This window comes from Rhagoletis pomonella, unplaced genomic scaffold (genome assembly GCF_013731165.1).
Source record: "Rhagoletis pomonella isolate Grant_MI unplaced genomic scaffold, Rhpom_1.0 Rhpom_scaffold_00003, whole genome shotgun sequence".
Lineage (NCBI taxonomy): Eukaryota > Metazoa > Arthropoda > Insecta > Diptera > Tephritidae > Rhagoletis > Rhagoletis pomonella.
The window spans coordinates 5,166,107-5,172,158 of record NW_023458557.1 but is presented as its reverse complement, the minus strand read 5'-3'; positions in this window follow the sequence as shown (position 1 = coordinate 5,172,158).

Below are 6,052 nucleotides of genomic sequence, written 5' to 3'. Positions count from 1 at the left end.
GTCGGCGAATTATCTCAGAAGTTGTTCGTCCATAGGGCTACATTTGCTACGTTTTCTTCTACTCAGGGCTGGCATCGAGTCAAACCCAATGCCAGAAACCTACACCTGCTTTGTATGCCAGAGACGACTACACCACAACTCCACCTCAGTCAGGTGCAATGCCTGCGAGGGGTGGAGTCACCCCAGAGTCTGCTTAGGACTACGGACACATCGGCAGTGGACCACATCGTATGTGGCCCCCTGCTGCTCAAACAGAACAGCCGCCACTGCTAACCCCAGTCCACCTGAGCAGTCCCACACAAACACCACAGCACAACAACATAACAACACAATAGACCACACCACAACCGCGACAGACCACAGAACACACACAATTGCACCACCACACACACGCTAACAGCTCTTGGTTCCCCCTACAATCTGCACAGTATGGTAGACCAGGATATTCCGTAATGTGACATCAGTCAAGTGCAATGCCTGCATTGGCTGGTGCCACTTTAGGGCATGTTCAGGTCTGCTCACCACGCGAAATTGGATGAGGAACTTCGAGGGCCCGTGTTGCACAGCACGGTCGCAAACTTAAACCGCGACGCCACCCACCACCACCACAGGGCGGCAACCACCTCAGCAGCTCACACAGCCAATGGCGTCACGGCCATACACATCACTCACACCCCGCATCACCACACGTCTCCCGAACCACATGAAGCTCCTTCGTCTTTATGAGAAGGCATGGTATACTGATAGCTGCGGTCAAAGAGACGAAGCTGCACAGCAATTCAACATTGTTGATTTATGCCGGGTACAACGTGCACCGTCGAGATCGCGAGCGAGATAATGGTGGAGGCTTAGCGCTCATCACGCACCACACCGTGCAGTATCGTCTTATCGAAGCAGACATCGACCGCAGGGATACTACCCTAGAATGTCAGGGCATTGTTATCCGGTCAGGCGATGTTGAGCTCGAAATATTAAACGTTTACATACCCCTGTCACCTGCTGCCCGGCAGGATATCACCCTGATATAGGTGCGCTCCTCAGAGGTGAAAACCGAATGGTAGTGGGTGACTCTAATGCGCACCACGATCTCTGGCACTCAAGCCTGTCCAAACGATCGTAGGGGAACCGATTTGGCTGAACAGATAGTCGATTCGACATTCTGCACAATGAACTACCTATGCTGACCTTGGCATCACACCATCTGCCCATAGTCATCTCGACCGATAAACTAACCGACTTTGCTTCCGCGGAGCACCGAACATATATCAACTTCTCCAAAGCTGATTGGAAAGGCTTCGCGGAATTTAGTGAAAACACCTTCGCTGCTCTCCCCACACCAACCGACGTACACCTTGGAACGTAAGTTCCGCAGGGCTGTCACTGCTGCTGCCGCCCGCTTCGTACCGGCAGGGTGCATCACTGACCTACGTCCAAATTTCCCTACCTAAGCGGCTGTCCTAGCCGATGAGCGTGGCAGCCTTCGTCAGGCCGATCCCGGTGATCCCCATATCAGGGATCCCAACGCGGAGATTCGGCAGCTAGTGAACGTACATATGCGGAAGAAGTGGGAAGAACACCTGTAACTTCACCTCTGGTGTGAGCAAGCTTTGGTCAACCGTGAGGTCACTGTCCAATCCGACGAAGCACGACGACAGAGTCGAAATTTCTTTCGGCAACCATGCCCCGTCGGACCCGGAGCGATGCGCGAGCTACTTTAGCCGGCAGCTCATACTGCATCCTCCGGTGGACAAAACCAAGCGTCGAGAGACCAGAAGGCTGCACAAACTGCCAACAAATTGTGCCCCCCTTGCTTTCGCTTGCGGGGAAGGCGAAAGCCTCCAAAGCCATGGCTCCCGACGGAATGTGCATGCTGATGCTGAAAATTTTGGGTCCTGCGGGAGTAGCGTTCCTACCCTCCTCAATTTGTCTATGGCCACTCTTACCATCCCAGACATCTGGAAGGTAGGGAGAGTGGTCCCACTGCTCAAACCGGGGAAACCTGCCAACAAAGCAAATTCGTATCGACCGATAACGCTCCTTTCCCCGGTAGCGAAGACACTTGAGGCCCTGATGCTCCCGCATTTCACGGGCCACCTGACCCAGCGAAGCATCAGCATGGTTACCGTAAAGTGCACAGTACAACAACAGCACTTAACGCCATAACCACTCAGATAACTCGTGGCCTTAACCGTAACCGTCCTTGTGAGAGAGCGATTCTAGTAGCGTTGGACCTGTCAAAGGCTTTTGACACTGTCAGCCATTCCACGCTACTAGAAGATATAGAGGCTTCCTCTCTCCCACAGAGGCTCAAACGGTGGTCGGCAAATTATCTGATTCCAGAGGGAGTCTCGATTGTCTCCTACGCCGACGATTGCTCGATCATGGCTACTGGGAATGGAATTGATGACCTGTGTTCGAAAGTAAACGGGTATCTCTCCGATCTTTCTCGCTTCTTCACTGCAAAGTGTCTAGCCCTCTCCCCTATGAAATCCTCTGCGACCTTGTTCACCACCTGGACGAAGGAGGTCAGGCTACCGCTGGGAATTCACGTCGATGATACACCAATTCCGACGGTGAATAACCCCAAAATACTCGGAGTAACATTCGACAGCCTGCTCTCCTTCTCTGTGCACGCAACCGCTATTGTCAACAAAGTGCAGAGCCGCAACAAAGTCCTCAAGTCGCTAGCCGGCAGTACCTGGGGCAAAGACAAAGAAACGTTGCTGGCAACATACAAGGCAATAGGCCGGCCGGTTTTAAACTACGCAGCACCAGTGTGGTCGCCGGGGACTAGTAGGACACAGTGGATGAAGCTACAGACAGCACAGAACACCGCACTCAGGACAGCGACCTGATGCCTCCTGATGTCACCCGAACACCACCTCCGCGACGAGGCGAAAATGCTCCCAATTAGGGAGCATAACATAATGCTCTGCAAGCAGTTTATGGTTGGGAGCCACAGATGCGGTCACCCAAACAGGCAGCTGCTTGCAGAGGAGCCCTCGCCTAGACACGTCAGGAGGCATCTATATGAAATGACGGACGAAGTCCAGCGGTTCATTAAGCAGCCTCTGGACCCGTCTACAAATCGACAGGCCCTGAACGGCATTCACAGGGACTCAGTCTCGAGTTATCTAGACTCTAGACCTGTGAATGCCGTTCTAGGAACACGAACACCGGACATTGACGCGACGGAGCTCCATCTGCATCGGGAGATAAGAACAACAATAGCCCAACTTTGCACTGGCTACTGCAGCAGGCTGAACTCTTACCTGAGTAGGCTAATTGCGGATGTGCCGAATGAATGTCCGGCAAGCGGAGAAGACCCCTCACGACTCGAAACATCTCTTCGCATGCCCGGAAAACCCCACAACCTTAACGGCGCTGTCCCTGTGGACCGACCCCATAGAGGCTGCACGCTTCTTGGGGCTGCCGCTAGGGGAACTCGACGACAACGACTGAGATACCAACCGATCTGGGCAGGGTTGTTGTAGCCGCTACTGAAATTAATAAATAAATATAGAAATATAATACATTCTCTATGTTCTCTATAGATCCGTATGTACTATTTAAATTTAAAGAAATAAAAAAAAATAAAAAGTTAAGTTACTGGAGTAATTTATTTCGCTATTAATAAATTTCTGTAATAACCTTATCTACCGTTATGTTAAATTACGGGGTTCTTACGATTTTTTGCGGGTTATAGATTGAAAACAAGGGTGGTCTACTAATTTCCAACAGTTTTACCCATCCATTCCCAGCAGAACAGGCCTTTTTGACCCAATGTTTAAAAAATTACTTATAGATGGTTAAAATTTCCACTAAAATATTAAGCGCCAAATTTTCCTAAGGATAACTGAAAGTAATGAAAAATACTGCTAATTTCTACCAAGAAGGGGGAACTTTAACCCTGTGTGGAAAACATTGCGATGCGATGGAGCAAAACCTTTCTGGGGTTTGCCCACCACTTGTGAATGCTAACATAGTTTTCACACAGCCACCTAGAACTTGTATACGTCTGTGGGAGCCCGGAATAAAAAAACTTACGTATTGAGAAAAATTGTTATATATTCTGTAGTAGTAGTTTCTTCAAGCGATACATTTCATGAAAATTGTGTACAAAATTCCTTAGGCGCCGAACGCCGCCGCCGCGCCGATATTTTCGTAACTCGGCGGCGGCGCGTGAGTAATGACAAAAAACGGCGGCGGCGTGGCCTCTACTCCGGTGATTGTTCGAAGGATTTTAGATTGCGCACGACAAAGGATTTCGATGTTGCTGCTGCTCACGTTTTCCCATAACTCACATCCATAGGTCCATATCGGTTTTAAAACTGTATTGTAAATAAGCACTTTATACTCCAGACTTAGGAGTGAGCGAGAGTTAATAAGCCAGTGGAGAGAATTAGCCTTCAGCTTGAGATGGGTCCTTTTAGCCACTATGTGGTTTCGCCGAGTGAGTCGCCTGTCCAGATAGACCCCTAGGTAAGTGAAATGATTGCTTTGTGGTATCTGTACGTTGTTCAAAGTCAAGGACGGACAGTTACTCTTATTCAGTGTAAATGTAACTTATAAGATCTTGTTTTTTAAATCCTTGATACATACGTCTCTACATTTGGCGATCCTGCCAGGAGACAACGCACTGCAAGCAAGCAATCAGCAACAAACATTTTTCATCAGTTTATTTAAAAAAGAAACCATATCCGTAACCGCTAAGCAGTCGGGTTTCTTCCCCACCACGTCACCAAAGAACCAGAAGTTACCTGTGTGGTAATCAGGATTATCATATCAGATGTCCAACCATTGAAACTGCAACTAAACTATCACTCACAGCCGCTTCAATCATCAACCATAATATGCGCGATAACTGATTTTCTCACTGCTATTATCACAACCAACGTAATTGAGTTTGAGCAGCGCGAGCAATACCAGCGGCAATAATATTGTACCGGTGCCTACCCAGCAAAACCAGCGTGACCGAATTTCAACACAAACACAAATTTTATGGTGTTTTTGATTGGAGTTCCGCTTACTGTTTTTTCGTGCGAGCTATCTTTCACATGTGAGTAAATAGCCAAGCTAATCTTTTCTCACATAAGCAAGCAGTCCAACTAATTTATTTGAAAAATCACACGTTCACAAAACTTCGGGGAGCATTTTTGATTCACTATTAATAATGTGATTGCAGAATGTGCCAACTTAGCGGGCATAGCTGCCTTAGGGCCCGGGTTTTCCCAAGCCAATGGAAGAAGGTGAGGCTGCTGCTTATACCCAAGGACAAAGGGGACCCAAACTCTCCTTCATCGTTCCGGCCACTCTGCATGCTAGACACAGCAGGAAGGATGATGGAGAGTCTGCTCAAAACACGCTTGACGTCAGCCAAAGAAAACTAGGGAGGCCTTTCACCCCGACAACATGGCTTCAAGAAGGGACTCTCAACTATAGGAGCAATTGGCGAAGTACTCGAGGCGGTACATAAAGCCGAAGAAGCCTGCCACCAGGCGCGGCCAATAGTGCTGCTAGTCACACTGGACGTTAAAAACGCCTTCAACTCGGCAAGATGAGACGACATGCTGGGGGCCTTGTCACGGTCATTCAAAGTTCCAACATACTTGCTAGATACACTCAGAAAAAATCAGTTCCTTAAAACAAGAAAACAGTATCCTTATTTTAGAGTAACTGTTTTTACTTAATATTACGAAAAATTTACTCAATTTGAGAAGTTTTTCCTTAATTCAGGTTCATGCTAAAAATAGGGCGTCATTAATTTGAGGAAGTAAATTTACTCAATATAAGTAATCATTTCCTAAATATAAGTAATAATTTCCTTAAACAATTTTGAATTTTGTCAGTGCTGTTAAGACAAAGTTAATTGCTTTCCTAGCAAATGTCGGCTGTGGCGTCGCGTGAAGACTACAGCTTCTGGTTCTGAGATCGGAGGTTGAGTCCGGTTGGAGGTGGTTAGAGTAAGGTAAGTCAATTATTTCAAATTAAATATAAATTACAAATTGTAAAATTAATTTCATATATGGAAAAACTAAAATACTCAAATACC